The following is an 18,710-nucleotide window of genomic DNA, read 5'->3' as shown; positions in this document are numbered from 1 at the left end:
GGGAGGTCTTTTCTCAGCTGTCACTATTTGTTCATTCTCACTGTGTCCTTCCTCCTCTTGTCCGGGACCTTCCAGCTTGCCTCCCCACGCAATTTGTTACAAACCATAGCTAAACCAACAATGCCAAGAGGAGGAGGACATGGATTTTGACAGGTGCTCTGAGTGTCCAAGGACCACCATGAATTTGGTAGGTATGTACATGCCCATAAAAGGAAACTCTGTGTGTTGGCATAACCTTGTTTGCAAAATAGCTACAGGAATCTGAGATGAAGACACATTTATTTGAGATGTTGGTAGTCACTCTTCAGGTTTCTTAGCAGGAAATCTAATAGTGGACTCAGGTGCAAGGAAAAACAGGTTCACTTGAATGAAGCTCTGTAGAGGCTGTAGTGAAGGTGAGCAGCAATAGCCTCAGAAACAGCCACATGCACCTTGCAAACAAATGTCTCACTGCAATGGAGCAACCATGTGAGGCATGTAAACACCAGGGAGACAGAGGAGCAGAGGTTTGGGAATGCCACAAAATGTTTAAAGATATTTTCATATGTTTAAAGATGATGTTGAAAGATATTTTCAGGTGTGCAATAACACTAACATAAATGTAATGATTACTGAGGCATTCTTTCATGTTTACACTGGAATATTTGTGCCTGGTGGTTTTAATAGTGATAGAAAGGATAAAAATATTTTCTAGGTGTTTTCCTTGACAATTCAAGTAATGATGATGTACACAGTTAACCTATTTCCCCCAAAAGTATACTCCCTTGCAAATCCCTCTCATTTGAAGGTAGTAATAACAGACTGTTTGCCTTTACAGATGTTTAAGAAAAATTTACTCAAAAAGCAAGGAAAACAATCCTGTTATTTTAAGTTTGCAAAGTTCTATCTGTTTGCATTAACAGAAAATGAAAAATAAAAATGTGAAAAAATAGCACAGTGAGAGAATTCTTTGGTTTGGGATTCCTTAATTCCAGAAAACAATCACTGAACTTGCCACATGTACTTTGAGATTAAAAAGAAAGAGAGGGAGTATTGGATGGCTACATATGAAATGGTTTTACTCTGCCAACCTGTTCTAAACCAATAATTCAATTTCAGTAAGAAAATTGAAACCATGTGCCTCTCTGTTGGAATGATTGGTAAATTACTCTTGGTTAACCATTTTCTTCCTGCTCGTCCCCAAAATGGTATCTTTCTTCATTTTTTTTAAAACATTTTTGCAGGACTAGCAATGAATCTTTTCATGTTTAAAAGATCAGCACATATTTTATGCACAAAGATTGCAGTGCCAAATAAATTTCTGCAGTAGACCACCTCCAGCAATACTCTAAATAATATTTAGAGAGTCCACCTACAGGGGAAAAGTAGCCCAGACACCTATCTGATCAGAGATGATGAGGCGAAGATGATGAAGTTATTCACTCAAGTAGACTCTGTAGTTCTTCTGCCATAAGCAATATATTCAAGGAACTGATTGATAAGACTTGTTTTCATGCAATAAACATTTGAAGGATAAAAGTGAAAATTGAAGATATACCATGTAAGCGTAAATGTGATCAGAACACAAAAACAGGTGGCTGAAAGGAGATAATACAGCATATGAGCTGTACCATTAACGGGTCTTTTGTCTTCCAAAAGGAAAGAGAAAACAGAAAGTTAAAAAAAAAAAAAAAAAAAAAAAAGATTTTACTCCCTTTTTAGTGTCCTTGCTAACCCAAACCATTGTGTACTTGTTTTCTCAGTGATTTACTATTGTCACCTAGAAAACAAAGTGATATGAGTCAACTTTATGTTATTAAAATGGAATCCATTAAAAAGATAAATGCTCTCATTGCAAATTCCAAAGTTCAGTTGTCCTATTTGTGGGCTTGCTGAAACACCTACATGAAAGTAGCAAGTGGGTTACCTTGGCAAATTGCTGAGAACTGTTGGTAAAATTCCTGAAAGAACTGTGAATAACCTGTGTGATGAATGGGGTCGAGAAATCACATCATCTTCATACATCTAAGGACAGCTTAATTAATTCAAATGGAGAAATTAAAGGTGTATGAAGGGGATTAAGACAAAAGATGAAAATAAAAATAGATCTGCAAAATGTTAGATCTCTCCTAGCCTCAAAAGAGATCAATTAAATCTTTACTAGAGAAAAGGCTCTGAAGAGGTCTCCTGTGAAGCCAGCAAAAATCTGAAGTGTAATATTTTGGAAATACCATAAATCAAGGAGAGTACAATGTGTTATTTTTGTATGCTGCAGAATTCCACAGCTCCACCTCCTTTTCCTGTTAAAAATGCTACCCAAATAGCTTAATACTCAAAACTCTTTGACACAGGGTCCTGGATTTTAACACTTTCTGCCTATTGTATTTTCCATGTCTGCAGCAGTTCCAGAAATCAGTCCTTTCAGTGTTATTATTCTCCATAAATCAGAGAGGAGTCCTTGATTCCTTTATAAATTATGGCTACCACATGGCAGACTGGCTGGTAAACATTGTGATAGTAAACAGGCCTTCTCTTTATACCTATATTTTTGAGAACCCTGTACAAAGAGTTTAAATTTCTGATTAACTGCTTGCTCCTTCTCCAATTAGCATTAACACTAAAAACACTATTCACTCTTCATATTTGCTCATCTCCTTATCTTAGATTAACCACTGTTTAATATGTGGTTAAAATTATTCTGCACATCATCAACTGATCTATGTGAAACAGCACAGAGAACAAAAGAAGCTTAATCTTCCATGAAGCTTCAGTCAAGTGAAACTGTACATAATCCAGAGACAAGTTTCTTTTTGATAACCTGCACTTAATACACAGTGCATGTCCCCTCTCTCTCTCTGCCCTTGCATTATTTTGAATCTGCTTATTAAAACAAAAAAATAGCTCTGATTGGTATTATTAGGATTTTGCAAGATTTCACACAGTTTGGGCCTAATTGTACCAACTCTTTTCATTGGGCCTGATGGTTGAGCTGTCCCAGGGACACAACATTGTTCTTACAGACATGACAGAAGCAGGATCAGTACATCCAGAAAGGAGACTTTGTGAGACGAGACTTTCAATAGTGACTGTATCTGCAAATGCCTTGAGATAGTTGTCATTTGGGCTGCCAGAGAGAACAAGAAATTGAAAAAATGAACTAGATACCTCTCATAAACAAGTAACAAGATATAAACATATGGAATTATTAAGGTGTGATAGTGCCTTCTTATTGTTAAGAACCTGAGTTGCATCACTAAGTCCTTTAGTTTTCCAAATTCCTCACTTAAGTAGGTCAGGGGTGTCAACAAACAGGAGCAGTAAACCAAATTTTCTCTGACTTGAAATATTTTATATTTTTTAAAAGTCACGTGGGATTTATAGCAACTTTAATTCCTAATGCCACGTCCCTCAGTGCACTGCTGCACAACGCGGTAAATTAAAGCCTGAAACGGAGAGAAAGGCACTTTTGTCCCTTTAGCCCGTGGCAGCAGCGGGATGCCGGTGGCATTCCCGCAGAGGACCGCAGCCCCTCGCCCGGCAGAGCTCCGGGGGGCGCGGTGCGGGGCGCGGAGCCGGTTCGGGGCAGGGCAGGGGCATTTGCGCGGGGAGTTGCGGGGTGCGGAGCGGGGCAGGGGGGAGCTGTGTGTTTGGTGCGGGGCAGGGGGAGCTGTGCGTTTGGTGCGGAGCGGGGCAGGGGGAGCTGTGTGTTTGGTGCGGGGCAGGGGGAGCTGTGTGTTTGGTGCGGTGCGGGGCAGGGGGAGCTGTGTGTTTGGTGCGGGGCAGGGGGAGCTGTGCGTTTGGTGCGGAGCAGGGCAGGGGGAGCTGTGCGTTTGGTGCGGAGCGGGGCAGGGGGGAGCTGTGCGTTTGGTGCGGGGCAGGGGGAGCTGTGCGTTTGGTGCGGGGCAGGGGGAGCTGTGTGTTTGGTGCCGTGCGGGGCAGGGCAGGGGGAGCTGTGCGTTCGGTGCGGAGCGGGGCAGGGGGGAGCTGTGCGTTTGGTGCGGGGCAGGGGGAGCTGTGTGTTTGGTGCGGGGCAGGGGGAGCTGTGTGTTTGGTGCGGAGCGGGGCAGGGGGAGCTGTGTGTTTGGTGCGGGGCAGGGGGAGCTGTGTGTTTGGTGCGGTGCGGGGCAGGGGGAGCTGTGTGTTTGGTGCGGGGCAGGGGGAGCGGTGCGTTTGGTGCGGAGCAGGGCAGGGGGAGCTGTGCGTTTGGTGCGGAGCGGGGCAGGGGGGAGCTGTGCGTTGGGTGCGGGGCAGGGGGAGCTGTGCGTTTGGTGCGGGGCAGGGGGAGCTGTGTGTTTGGTGCCGTGCGGGGCAGGGCAGGGGGAGCTGTGCGTTCGGTGCGGAGCGGGGCAGGGGGGAGCTGTGCGTTTGGTGCGGGGCAGGGGGAGCTGTGTGTTTGGTGCGGGGCAGGGGGAGCTGTTTGTTTGGTGCGGTGCGGGGCAGGGCAGGGGGAGCTGTGTGTTTGGTGCGGTGCGGGGCAGGGCAGGGGGAGCTGTGTGTTTGGTGCGGTGCGGTGCGTTTGGAGCTGTGCGCGGTGCCGTTGGGAGCTGTGCGAGGCGGTGCGGTGTGGGGCGGTGCGATGCGGTTCGGTTCGGTTAGCAGCAGTGCGGTGCGGTGCGGTGCAGTTCGGTGCGATACGGTTCGGTGCGGTGCAGTTCCGAGCGATGCAGCTTGGTGCGGTTCGGTGCGATGCAGTTTAGTTCGCAGTGTTGCGGTTCGGTTCGTTCGGTGCGGTGCGTTCGGTGCAGTGTGGTGCGGTTCGATGCGGTTCGGTTCGCAGCCGTGCGGTGCGTTTCGTGCGGAGCGTTGCGGTTCGTTCGGTGCGGTTCGTGCGGAGCGTTGCGGTTCGTTCGGTGCGGTGCGGTTCGGTTCGGTTCGGTTCGCAGCGCTGCGTGCGGCGGTGCGGGACAGGAGGAGCCGGCCGGGCCGGCCCCGCTCCCGCCGCTAGAGGTCTCTCTCGTCTCAGCTTTGCCGCCGCTGCTCCCGATAATTATTTTACTCAAAGGAACAATTCCTCCTTTTCGATCGGAATGCCTCATTTTAAGCGGTGTGCTAGAGAAAGATATAGTGCCTCCTTAGCTTGTTCTCCTGCTGATGAGTAGATGTTGGGTTGACTGAATGAATCATCCTGGATATTTTAATACACAATGGGTATACCTTAGCAGAGAAGTTTGAGCTTTCACCTTGGCTTCCAAAAGGTTGAAAATTTGACCAGATGAGACAATATGCCCTGGTAAAAAAGGGCCTTACTATTGAGAAAAAGGCAGCGTGGAACTTGAGACTCTCATGAGGACACCTAGGATCTGGTATATATACTTAGATCCCATAATTGCAAATCTGAACCCTTTTACAATCATTTCTGTGCCTTTTTTGGGGGGAAAAAATAGAAAGGCATATTTTCCTCCACAAGTTGACAGTAAAGTTCTAGTGTATAAGTACTTCCTCTTTCTCATGAATTTTTCTTTTAATAAAAAGTGGGATATTATCTATGCTAGTATTCTTTTTTATTGTAACTTTATTATTTAAAAAAAAAAAAGCCCTATCAAACTTCTTTGTTTACCATGTTCTTACTGTTTCAATGCTTGCATTTGTTTGATGTTGCTTTCCTTATACTTTCTACACAGATAAGGCACAACAATATCCAACTCTCATAATGTTATGTTAATGAAAAAGCAAAGGCCATGAAGCAAACTGAACAAAATGCAAACACAGCCCCATCCCCATGATCAAGGCAAATTGTATTTGAGGAAAGCATAGCAAAGCAAATTGATGTCAGCTATAAGGGAAAATAAAGATCCATGGGATAGAAAAAATTTCAGATTTCCAAGGGCAGTAGAGGAAGACAGGTGGAGAGAATATTCTTAGCACAAGATGGGGAATGTGGGAGGTAAAGAAGAAGATAATGCAACAAATCACTGACAGTAACATGCTGAAGGAAGTCAGAATAGGAGAGGAGAATCCTGTTAAACAGAGAAGGTGACACTGTGCAACAGTGGGGGGGGAAAGACAAAGAGATTTGAATTAGCAATACTAAGATGATACAACCTGGCCAAAATTGGGAGACAAAAAGAAGCCAGAATACTGTATCAAAAAATACTGTGAACAGAGCAAGAAAGCAGTGTAAGGAAATGTTATGGGGCCATAGTCATACCATTATGGCTATACTGAAAGAATTCAAGGTGAAGTCTATTTCCTACTAACAAACTGATAAGTGGAGTAACAGTGTGAGTACATTCTCCCCACACTATCTTATTGGGATTGTTAAAACATTAGTGTAGGTCTGGATTCTGATTTCACTTATACTACTTTCACTGTAGTGCAGCTAGAAATCTCACTGGAGTTACTACTTATTTACAGTCCTGTGAGATCACACTCAGGATTTTAAAAAGCAAAGAGGCTCTCAGTATTCCTTTTATGATTCCAAATTGCTTGTTCAGTGACAAAAAAATCTTTCAAAGTTTTTAAAGGGCCTTATTTTCAATTTCCACTTCATCCCCCTGACTGTTCCCAAATTTCCAGAGTCACTGTAGAATACTACCTGCCCAATATTGCCTCGTGGCATTCTTTTTGTCTAAGCACATAAAACTGTATAGGTGCTAAGCAGTAGAAAATAATGCACTCATAATTCTTAGTGTACTTTTGATGTTCAAACTTTTACTAGATTTGAACCTGGACTGTGATACTGCTACTTGAAGGCTTTTGCAGAGCCAGACACGCTGACCAGGCTCAGGCAGGCTGATATGTATTGTGAGGCTGTTGGCCTACTTTTTTTACTGAAGCTGCTGGCACCTGGTGAAACACTTTTTTCATCACTGCAGAGGGGAACTGAATTATACAGCTGCCAATTTGTGTGTTTAAATTTAGGTGCTCATGTGAAGAAAGAAGTAGATTTTTGAAATCAGAGAAGACAACACTGAGAGTAAAACCACTAGCTTGTAGAAGAGCATGATCACTAAACTTGGAGCTTTCCTGCAGTGAGCATATTCTTGACTCAGTGTGGAGAGGTAAATCCCTCCTTCCCTGACTAATGGAAATGCTGTGAGACTGAGAAGTTTGCATAGTTTTTTGAGCCTAGTGGCTGCAAGTGTCTTTCCATTATGTGGGAGGAAGGTAGTGTTAAGAAACCTTCTTCATCTCCTTCTGCATGAGGAGGTCATTTTTGTTTTGAAATCCTGGTAGACATTCAATGCAGTTAATTTCACCATCATTTACAGTAGTTCCACACGGATCATTGTAGCCTGAGGGCTATCATTACTGCTAGGGCTTACAGAAGGGGAAAGAAAGACCAGATTCATTATTCATTTGTAGTGAAGGGAGAGGGAATGAATCCAGAGAGACTGAGTGGTCATACACAGAATCCGGTTTTCCCCATTCACAGTGTGTCCACTGGGCTATGCTGCCTTTGGCATGCATCAGGGATAAGAAATACATTAAGTACAAGTGTCTGCCTGATAGGCTGTGTAGTTCTGGCCCTTCTCCTGGGGCAGAGCAGACCCACTACTGCTTTGGAGCAGGGACTGCAAAGTGGCAGAGGTGAGCCCAATCCTTTCCTGTCTGGGGAAGAATCCCAGCCTAGTAAATGATGGGGAAGGGCTGCCACATCTTCAGTGGGAGCTGGACACAGCTGCCATGCTGACACATAGAGAGCAGCATTTTCTTCAGCTCATGACCCAGAGTATGTGCCCCTTATTTTGTATCATAAATCCATTGCTGTTAACTGCTGCATTAAATAGACCCATGACCTCAATATTTTTAGTTCATCTTTTCCTGGACTCTGACTTGGCTATTACTATAAATTAAGAAAATAAGAAAGGATTGTATTATCTCTAGAAGTGTCCTTGTTCTGCAGAGCCCTCACCTGCTATCAGTAGCAGCTACAGCTTTCAATGAGCCCGATTCTGTGATTTCCAAGGTTTTGGTTTTATGGTTTCTTGGGGGTTTAGGTTTTGTTTTACATTCAGGTAGGGCAAAACATACCTGGTCAGCATGTCAGGTTTATAGATAATGTTCTTTAACAGTAGTCCTGACCAAACTGTTATCATGTGTTACCTTTGTGTGGGAAGATATTTTTCTACATGTTGGTCCCCACAAGGGCTTCTATGTTGCTTCTTCAGAGGATGTCTCTTGGAATGTTAGACCCCACAATGGCTTTGGTGGAGATTTCTGGGAAAGACTGTAACTGTCACTGTTCAAGGATGAGTTCTGAGATGAAGGCCATCATATACTACAATAAGCTCACTTTACCCACAGGAGAAGGCAGGCCTTCTCTCGAGTTGCTGTGGAGAACATATGTGGTTTGGAGACATGTCTGCATTTTGTAACTAAAAAAAAGGGTGAGAGAAGTTTGCAAATTAAAAAGCTCAAATGATAATGGTACTGGATAGGGAAAAGCATACTTGTATTTTGATGCAGAGGAATCAGTTCCAGAGACTTAATATTCTTTAGTAGAGCTTGGTGCTTTCAGATCCAAGTTGGTGGCCTACTCACTGCTGTACAGACTGGCAAAATTGCTTATTTTGGTTTGGCAGGATCAGGTCAGGTATTCATCAGTGACTTTCTCATTGAAATGGGCTAAGCTTTACAACTACCAGCCTAAAAAAGAGAAAAGTCTATATGTATAGAAATTTCTTTGCCTAGGAAATGCTAGATAGGCCATGTGCAACCACCAAAGGTTGATGATCCAATACCTAGGGAGAGCTTGAGACAGAGTCCATCATTGACATTCATTGTTAGTAGAAGCTACTCATTCTGCCTCTGCAAAGCAGAATATTGTCTTCTGGTCACACAGCTAGAATTTTGTAGCACATAAGAAAGATTTTGAACCTTGTGACTCTGCTTCACAAGGGTGTTAACACCCTGACTATCAGTCAGTTTATGTATAGGTCTGAAGAGGTAGTAAGAGAATAATATAACAGCTGGCATCCACTATGAATAAAAAGAAACAAAATTCTCATTATATTAATTCTGTCTTAAAGGAAGTATTTGGAGATGGCTTATTTTCCTGTATGAATTGTACTTTGGAGACTCCTTATCCATCACTTTTGTATTGTTTTCATGTTTGGGATATTATCAGCCTGTTGGGTTGACATTAAATTTATATTTAAAGATAAATTTAAGAAGGAAAGAGAATCAGACAAAATGAACTGCTGAATTGCTACAGAAACATCTCTCTTCAGTTTCATTTCAATTAAAAAATGTATAAAGAATGCCAGAATGCTAATTTAAAATGTGGATATATGTCTGCACATTTCTTGGCACTGTGCTTTCAAAACACTCTCTGTCAGTAGCCATCTGATTCATAAATGGCTTTGTTTACAGCGAAATGCTGGCATAAATAAATAGGAATATTGAACCAGAACAATTGCCTTTAGCAGCCAGTGCTGTAAATCATACACAAGCTGTCATCATGAGTTGAAACACGTCTGCATACTTAGTACCATGTTTAGCTTGCTTAATCAGAACAATATGTAAACTGTTAGTGCATGAGAGCTTGCCAAGACAAAAGTTATTTACAAGTTGAATTTTGTGTTTCTGGAAATTTTGGAGAGGAGAGGAGAGGAGAGGAGAGGAGAGGAGAGGAGAGGAGAGGAGAGGAGAGGAGAGGAGAGGAGAGGAGAGGAGAGGAGAGGAGAGGAGAGGAGAGGAGAGGAGAGGAGAGGAGAGGAGAGGAGAGGAGAGGAATTTGTTTTGATATTATGAAAAATGCATTGGGTATAGTAATCAAACAAACATGAAATATTTTCCTTGACAATACAATAGTGTGGACCAGATTCCTAGCTGATGTAAATCAGATGAGTCAATGAAGCTGCACAGATATACACCAGCTATAATTCTGCCTAAATTTTTACTTTCACTTAAATTCAGAGGAATATAAGCAATTAGTTAAAAGCCAAATGTATTTTTCAGCTTGATTCCATGCATCAGACTATGGTGCTTTAATGATATATATTCTGACCCTATTGTCCTTTAACCTGTGGGTGAATATAGCTTTTAAAGAATATGTACATTGGAGCAGATTCTCAACTTTATAGACTGGATGTTTGATACTTTAGTTTGTATTTCCAAGTCTTTGTTTGCAAGAAGCACTAAAATCCTTTTATTCAACTAAGAGTAATAGGAAGCATGGTTGCCCATGTTCCTCTCTGTACAGCTCTCTGATGTCACCTTAAACACTGTTCTTAATTAGGCATTGGTATATAGATTTACCATTCTGTTGCTGTTGATGGGAACACTTAATAGGGAAATATTTCCAGTGACATAAATTTGTGTCTTTAGCATTGCTGGGGGTTGGTGATAAGGACTAAGTTTGCTATTAGCAGCAATGCTTGAGACAAAGTGTGTCTATAGAAGTTTCTGATGGCCCTTCAGAGTCTGTGATAAAGGCTTAATTTGCTGCCAGAATAATATGGCCCCTGTTTTGGGGAGGGGCTCTCCCAAGAGATGCAGAGATGCTGCAGCCAGGCTATGGAGCAGGCCTGCCACTGGTGAAGCTGTGCAGGTAAAAATGGACAGGAGACATCCATTGTCATGTTCTAGCTGTGCATCAGCTGCTAAAGAGGGAGAGCCTAGACATCACATTTTGGGATGACAGGGTCAATGATATGTCCTAGTTCAGCCTTTGGACAAGCAACATGTATTCCTTTGCACAGCCATCCAGGTCAACCAGAGGAAAGCAGCATTTCAGCTTCAGATTGGTTTGACTAGTGTTGGAGCTTGGAGAGAAGTGGGAGGAAGTGAGATTAAACTTTCCTGCTGTCATCAGCTGCACAAGGACCAGGCATTCATCACAAGACAAAATACTACGATCAAGAAATTGTATCCACTGCTATGTGACCGGAAGAAAATGTCAATAACCACTCTCATATGATAATTCTTCATCTATTTTTATGGACTATAAAGAGACAGAACTTTAGCACAGACTCCTGCCTTGAGTATTTCCTGTTTACAAATCAGATTTTCTTTTGTTTCTAAGCATGCTGTTCCAGCAGAGAATCCTTTGTAAATCTCTAATTGCTCTATAGGCCACACACTATCTGATGCTGGTGGTCTATGAAGAGCAATAAAAGTAGACTTACAATACCCTTCTTTAAATAACACTTGGCACTTGACCATGAACATGCATGCATTCTGAGATTTCCATTTATTAAAAATCTAGCACCTTTTATTGAGAAAATTAATGGTTCAAAATCACAATGAAATACCACTATTACAGCTGATCTTACCTAGAAAAATATGGCACTAAACATAATGGGAATGAACTGTTCTCTCTCCATTTTGCATACACTGCTGACATCCATATGTGGTGTTACAAAAACTGTCTTTGGCCTTTTTAGAAAAATCTTAATGTGTATTTAAATGAAAACATAAGTGGGTTACAATCCTCTGAAGTACTTTATTCAGTTAACTCTTTTTCTTTCCTCAGTAGAAAGATTTGAATTATATTGTTTTGCTCCCTGAAAATATCTAGTGTGATTACTATGATGATGCCATTTGTGCCACTCTGGGTACATTTATGTCATATTTTTCATTTATAGCTCCTTGTTTCCGATTTTTATGATTAAACTATTTTGAGTCCAGTCCTGTAAAAAAGACTTAGACCTGAGTACTAGAAAAAAACATATACATGCAGTTAACTTGAGTGCCCAGCATTGTCCATATAGTAAAGTTAAACATGAATGCAATACTGTGACCTTCTTTGCTTTACTAGACAGGTTAACTACAATGGGACAACTTGGTTTGCAGAATTAAGGTTAGGTGTACTGTATGAGTTCAAAGACAGAATTGTCTCTGGGGTAAACCTATAGGGTCCAAAGTTCAAATGCAGCTGACCTAAAGAAAAGCAAATTGTTTTAGCTGTTATGGTGTTGCATAAATGAAAGATATGGGAAGGGTGTTACATTAGATGCCTTTTCAGTTTGTGAAACAAACAAAAAGAATAACATTAAATTTTGCAGCTCATTAAAGGTAGAGAAGTTTAAAGAGCTATTGTGAAAATGCCAGATAACTCATATTTTTTCAACTGGTCATTTATACACAGATACACCCACAACCTATTTTAAAAATAATGTATTTTCATAACTGCTCTCAGATTGTTCTGCATGTGCAGCAGCCAAATAGACATGAAATTCTGAAACCTATTTAATGGAGCAGTTGTAGTCTATTGGGGTTAAAAATCTCCTGTCTACAGGAATTTAAATATGCATTTAAATAATGGCCCATAGTAATTCAAAGAACTCCTATGCTGTACAGAAGAAATAGAATAGTTACTAATAGGAAGTCAGCTAAGTTATCATAAAGATATTTCAAAAGCCCCATGGCATGTGGGTTCATAGGTTGGGGAACAATGCCATGAAAAACCACAGCTCACTCCTACCTGGGCTGTCCACTTGGCTTGCAAAGAGGAGATCCAACAGCCAGATTTTTAGCCTCCTGCTCACATTCCTCTGTGATTATTCATTCACACAATGAGTTCTATTAAAACTAAAGGGACTCCTTGGGAGAATAGCATTACTAGCCTGTGGGTAATGGGTTCTTGATTTGACTCCAAGAGAGTAAGAATTAGCAACATTGTGCTGCCCAGCTGTGGTAAAGTGTTTTGGCAAATTGACTTATAGTCTTGGCAAATGAGACATGCTGAAAGGCATTTACACTGCTTCCAAATTAGCACATGCTTGATCATCTCTGTTTACCAAAGAGACTGTCTTCAGTGGGGCAAATATACCAAACAGAAGGTTATAGTCTGACAGCATTTGGGGATGCAGTTTTTGTAGATTAATATTCTGTTTCCTCCTATTTTCTCCTTCCTCATGTATTACATGGCTTAATGGCATCTCTGAGCTTCTGTGTATTTTCTATTCTCATCCATTGAAGTCCTGAGCCTGCTAATAAACAGTCACACAAACATCTCACTGATTACAAAAACACTAGTCACAACAGTAAAGTTATTTATAAGTTTAAACCCATGAAGAACTGTGCCTGTAGGATTAGTGCCTTAATTTAATCTTTTTTGTTGTTTGTTTAATATTTAAAATTGATTTAAGTAGTTTTTGTCATTATGATTGAACACAGGCGAAGAGAACCATTTTTGGATACTTATCTTCCTTTCATCTTTATTAAAGTTTTTCTTTTATTGAACTGGAAAAATATTAAACTTTTCACCTTAGACAGCAGGTTGAAGTATGACATTGTAATTGTAATCCAGATGGGAAACACAAGAAGATGGATAAAAGAAAATGAACTGCAAAGGAGCCCAAGCTGACGAGGTTGACAATACTGTAATAGTACCTTCAACTTAGTTTCAAGCTGTTTGTTTTTGCAATGAACTCAAGTTTCCATTGTAACATTTTTTTGTATGAAAAACTATGGCAATACATTGGTTTCCATGGTGATGTTTTTCTTTTTCGTGCATATTTATCCTCAAAATGCAGGAAGCCCACCACTTTTTCTCTCTTTTAACACTTAATAATTGAAGTCAAAGCTGATTTATTTTTTATGTCAGGGTGTCTTAAATACATTTCTCTATCAGTGAAAACTCCTGCAGTATTACAGTCATTTATGGTAAGCAATTTATTCCAAACATTACTTCAGGAAAAAATTCCAGGTTTGAAAACTTGAGAGTGCCCTGACTTTTTTCCCCCAGATTCAATTGACTCCAGGGGGTATCAGGGCTAAACTTTCAAACTATTTCAGGGCACACTGCCCTACACACAAAGCTTTTGGCTTCATTAATATGATATGCAAGAGTTGCAGCATTTTTGTTTCTTGCCAGTGACCACAGAATACTTGGAAGAGCAAAGTGTCTTGTGAAATAAGGCTTTTTGTAAACAGAAATGCTCTGTCTTCACCTGGCTTGCAACACTTTGCATTTACAGAGCACCACTGTTGTTTTTGACTCTTCCACAACAGAGCTGAAAATAGTAAAATAAACTAGGATGGCCACTGGGTCAGTTTTTCTATGCCTTAAATCTATCTTTCACCTGGTATTTTGCTAACTTTTCTCAAGTGAAAAAAGTTAGAAACTCAATCCAAAACAGTCTTTCCATTCCCAGCTTCCCAAGCTGATGCATTTTATTAGCAGAGCTTTTTATGTTAAGAGGAAAGATACCCTGGTGAAATATGTTGTCTAATTAGTTTTGAATCTAAAAGCACCAAGGATATGTGACACAATTAAATATACAAATGCTATTTGAACCTAAACAATTCTTACAGAAATTGAGGTAGCAATCAGAATGGTACCTTCAGAAATGTATTAAGTGGCAATGAACAAGGTCTGGATGCTGTATATAACATCTGGAGTGGGTGGGTTCCCCCTTAGGAGATTTTGTATGTGTCCTTAGTATTTACAGCATTCTGCATGGTTCCCTGTGTTTCCCTGCAAAACTGAAAAAAGGATCCTCTAAATCCATGACAAACTGGTGCCATAAAGCAGTGCAGAGATGCTTGGCCAAACTGGTAGAACACACTGTGATTTGGGATAATGTGATCATGGTGATGAGTACCATATACAAATGCAGTCATTTTTAACTTAATGGCTCTGAGTCATTACAGCATTACTTCAAATTCAATGGGCTTTATAAGTGCAGTGCAGCTGGAGATGACTACCAGGAAAGTAAGAATTACAGACACCTTAGGAAGAGTTGTTACACATGAAAAATCACAGGTACTTCTGTCACTGTTCTCTTTCTGGTCAGCAGGGCTGAGCTGAGCAGTGGCCAGGCCAGCCAAACCATAAGGGCTGCAGTGCTGTGATGGCAGGGGCAGGGCTAGCACAGCAGGTTCTCTGGCCAAGGGCAGGGCTAGCACAGCAGGTTCTCTGGCCAAGAGCCTGTTTCACCACCTCTTGTCAAACCCTCCAGACCTCTGGAGATGGGAATTGTGTATGGATGAGAAGAAAGCACCAATGCAATGCTGACATCTCCCTTCTTTGGGAGACTGAATATTCTAAATTTTGTTTGTTTGTTCATGATTTCTTGAGAGCAAAATTTGTATACTGTTATTAATTTAGGAGTAAGAAACAAAAGATGTAGAAAACATAGATCAATTATCAGATTTATACAAAGTAAAAAGACAGCTGTACAGATGCACATACATATAAACACAGTTCCACCATCATTGGTAGCAATATATTGGCAGACAATGAAGAAGTATGAAATATCTGTAAATCTTGGACAGATCAAACACAGGATTAAATACATATATATTTCTATGTATAAAAACTGTAGAATTTATGCATGTGAAGTGAGAAACTGAGGTTTTTGAAAGCAGTATCTAGATTAAATTTTATAAAACTTTTTGAACTCTTCAATATTCTCAGTTTAACTCTCCCCATTCTTTGTTTTCATATAACCTAATAAAGACAATATTTTTGCTTTCTGGTAACATGTTTGCTAATGATACATACAGGTAGTTCAGTATAGGCCTTGGGCATTTCTTCTGGATTTATTTATCTTCCATTGTAGAGCAGTGGTGGTCTTTCATATATGCACTAATAATGTTTACATTTCTGAAATGGAATGCAGACTTTCACTTGAGGTAAAAGATCACAAGGTCAAGGAAACTCAGAGATTAGATCTTCTGCATAAGTAGGCTGCAGCCTAGTAATACTTTGGAGATCTTGATGGCTGATGTTAATACCCTCCCACAGAGCCAGAGGCCAAGGCCTTTTGAGGGCCAGCATCTTTCTTAAAACTGCCTTCTAAAATTTCTTTCAATAACCCACTCACACCAGTGAAACCGCAACCAACATAACTAGCTGTTGGAAGTATGACCATGTCTCAGCTTCACATTACAGCCTGAGCCTGACCCAGACCTTGTAGAGAGGGATGCCATTCCACCAGCTGCCCACTCACACCTCCTGCCCACTGCTAATGGAAGTGCACTGGTGGCCATGAAACAAGAAATGTTATTAAAATCACTGGTAGTATGGGCAGGTCAAACACGTGATGGTGATTTTTAGTAGGACAAACTCACCTATCAACAGCTTGGAAATGAAGAAAGTGAAAGACAACACCTTCAAGACTGGGTTGTTTGGGTAGTAATATCCCTAAACAATTAAGTCTGACAAGCTGCAGAAAATCTCTGGAGGTAGGTTAACTCATGAGTTTTGAATTAATTGGTGGTTACATTTAGTTCATTCAGATATGATGAGACTAAATTAGTAAAAATACTGGGCAAATGTTCAACTATTCTTTCCTAGGAAGACTTTTTGCACTGGATAAACATTGAGCATCATCTCCATAACGTGCATGTCATTTTCAAAAGGAGTCCAAGCATATCTTGTTTTCCTCTCAACTCCCATATCGTGCTTTGGTATTGAAACTTGTAGGCTCTGTTCAGCCTCATTTATTTTTGTGCCTGTGCCTAAGTAAAGAACTTGAGTTTAACCTGCTCTGTTGGACTGTTGTGTCTGTTGTGGTTTAAGACTATAAGAAGCAAAGTAAATGGAAGAAAATGCATCTGTTATTAGAGAATCAATGACATGTGAAAGATAGAGAAGATGTAGAATAGTTTCTCCTACTTTTACTTTATTTGTTTCAAAGCAAACAGACAAAGAAAAACAAAAATCAGCCACCAATAAAATATATTTAAAAAAATATTTCAAAACTGAGAAGGAAAAGATTTTCCTATATTATCAGCTTTCTGATGAAGTATTTTGATTTTTTTTACCTGAAATACTATTTCTAGTTTTTCAGCTGGAGACAAATATTTGTTTTGAGCAATATCAATCCGCTTCATAATTTGAGAGCCCCATGGAGATGATAGTTCTTAGACTCTTACACGCTCCCACTTCCCTTTCTTATGGTTTACAGTTAGACTACTTGTCTTATGGTCAGCAGTGGCCACTCCCTAGTAATGAATTATTATAATACTCAAGAGAGAATCTGTAAATTCCCCAGCTGGCAAAACGCCCCTGTTGCTGGGCTTCATGTAGGAATTTTTCTTTTTGCAATGCTGAGAAAGGAAAACATTTCCTTTCCTGTGGTAAGTCTGCAAAACTACTTGCTTGTTCCCTTGAACTTCCCTCTGTCTCTTTGCAGAAAGATCCTTCTTTGTCTTGAGATGTGCTGTTTATTTTGTGTGGTCCCTGAAATATGAAATCATCTTTCTTTTGTACAGGAGGACATGTAAGGGATACTGTGTGTGGATGTTTCAGCTCTGTAACTCTATACAGATCACAGAGGTGTCATCCAAACCTGCAGCCATTTATTGGCTAAACAGGAGAAAATGGCTCCAATAAATGGTGAATGAAATGGAGACTATTAACCTACTGGAACCAAGCCCAGGCTACAGAATGTGTGCAGCCTGATGGAGATGAGAAAGACAGAAAGGATGACTGAGAAAAATCAGTGGCATTTATTTAGTTGCAGTCATAATGAAAATGTAGCCAAAATCAGTCACTGCAAACACAGAAAACTTCAGACTTGGGTCCTGATTCCAGCCAGTTTCTAAAAATAACATGAAAGCTGTGGTGAAAACTGATAAAAGCTTGGAAATACCAAACTACAGCTGGTCACCGGGCTTGATTCATTGCTGTATTAAAGCCCCTTTAAAGATCTTTGGCAGGGCAAAGGGGCTTTAAAGTGAGTGTGAATTATATGGTTAAATACTTGCAGGTGATTTATCGTAGCGTGTATTGCTGTATAGGGTTATGAAATATATATATTCAAGTCCTGTTTTCCTGAGTTGTGCAGGTCTAAGGAACTCATGTATTTGCAGGATAGCTGCAGCTGGAACACACAGAATGAGGCATGATGTGGTGGGGGCTAAAGCTTAAAACAAAATCTCAAACTTCTCAGTATAGAAGTTTGCAATATACTAAATTTATATCCATAAATACATGGAATTTTAAGCATTAAGTACAAATTTAAAAAATGTTAATAAGTAATCTAGCCCTCATTCTTTATAGGTTTATAAATCTGGCAACAGTACTTATACATTTATATGTAAAATTCAAGATATAAACTTTTTAGAAAACTCTTTTTCAAAGTAGTCAAAAGCCTAAATTTCCTTCTATAAACTCTTTCTAATTAAATGATTTTGCCTTTGTTTTAACATGATTAGGTAAATTGCCCGGGCAATATTTTTCTCGGTGTTCCACCTAATCCAACTGAATCTCTTTTAAATAGCTATAAATTTGTGATTTAAATTGGTGATTTTCTAGATCAAGGGTTGTACTCAGATCAATGACAGTTACTTGTGTATATTGATTACTAACCATGCTTATGAAAATATAATTTGTTACTTCAGGAATGATAGTAGAAGGAACAAGCTAACTCCAAACTGAAAGGAGATCAATGTGTTGCATGTAGATAAAAAGAAGAATGTTACCTGAGAGAGCATCAATTTTTCATGGACTGTGGAAAAAACATGAAAGAAAAAGGAATTCTGTGGGTCGCACACTTAATTACTGAGGTCTTGTATTATTTTCTTCTGGCATAAGAGTGAATTAAGTTCATCTTTTTCAGTCACAGAGAAGGAGGAACTTCTCTAAGCCATGCTGGAATATATAAGGGCATATCCATTAAAAGTGAAGATGCATGCTGTGGTTTAGGAACAGAGACTGGTCTATCATGTTACTCCTAGGCAGACATGCTAAACCAGCCAGGGATGGGCAGCTTATGCACATAGACATCCCAGGTGTGTCTGGGCTTCTAGAAGCTCACTTCTTCCATTTTCCTCAGACATATGAAGTTAGAAGTAAAGTATTTGTATTTTAAAAGTACACCTAATTTAAA

General features: G+C 40.3%; 1 long non-coding RNA gene across 1 annotated transcript in view; it reads left to right on the top strand.

Annotated features, from left to right (window-relative positions):
* Positions 1 to 73: 73 nt before the first annotated feature.
* Positions 74 to 18,710, top strand: part of LOC306801561 — a 33,782-nt gene continuing 15,145 nt past the window's right edge. The window contains exon 1 of the long non-coding RNA XR_013774128.1: positions 74 to 187. This is a non-coding gene — a long non-coding RNA (uncharacterized lncRNA). The remainder of the gene's footprint in view (positions 188 to 18,710) is intronic.

This window comes from Erithacus rubecula, assembly GCF_903797595.1.
Source record: "Erithacus rubecula genome assembly, chromosome: 4".
Taxonomy (NCBI): Eukaryota; Metazoa; Chordata; class Aves; order Passeriformes; family Muscicapidae; genus Erithacus; species Erithacus rubecula.
The sequence above is the reverse complement of the archived record's forward strand: the minus strand, read 5'-3'. Positions and strand labels throughout refer to the sequence as shown.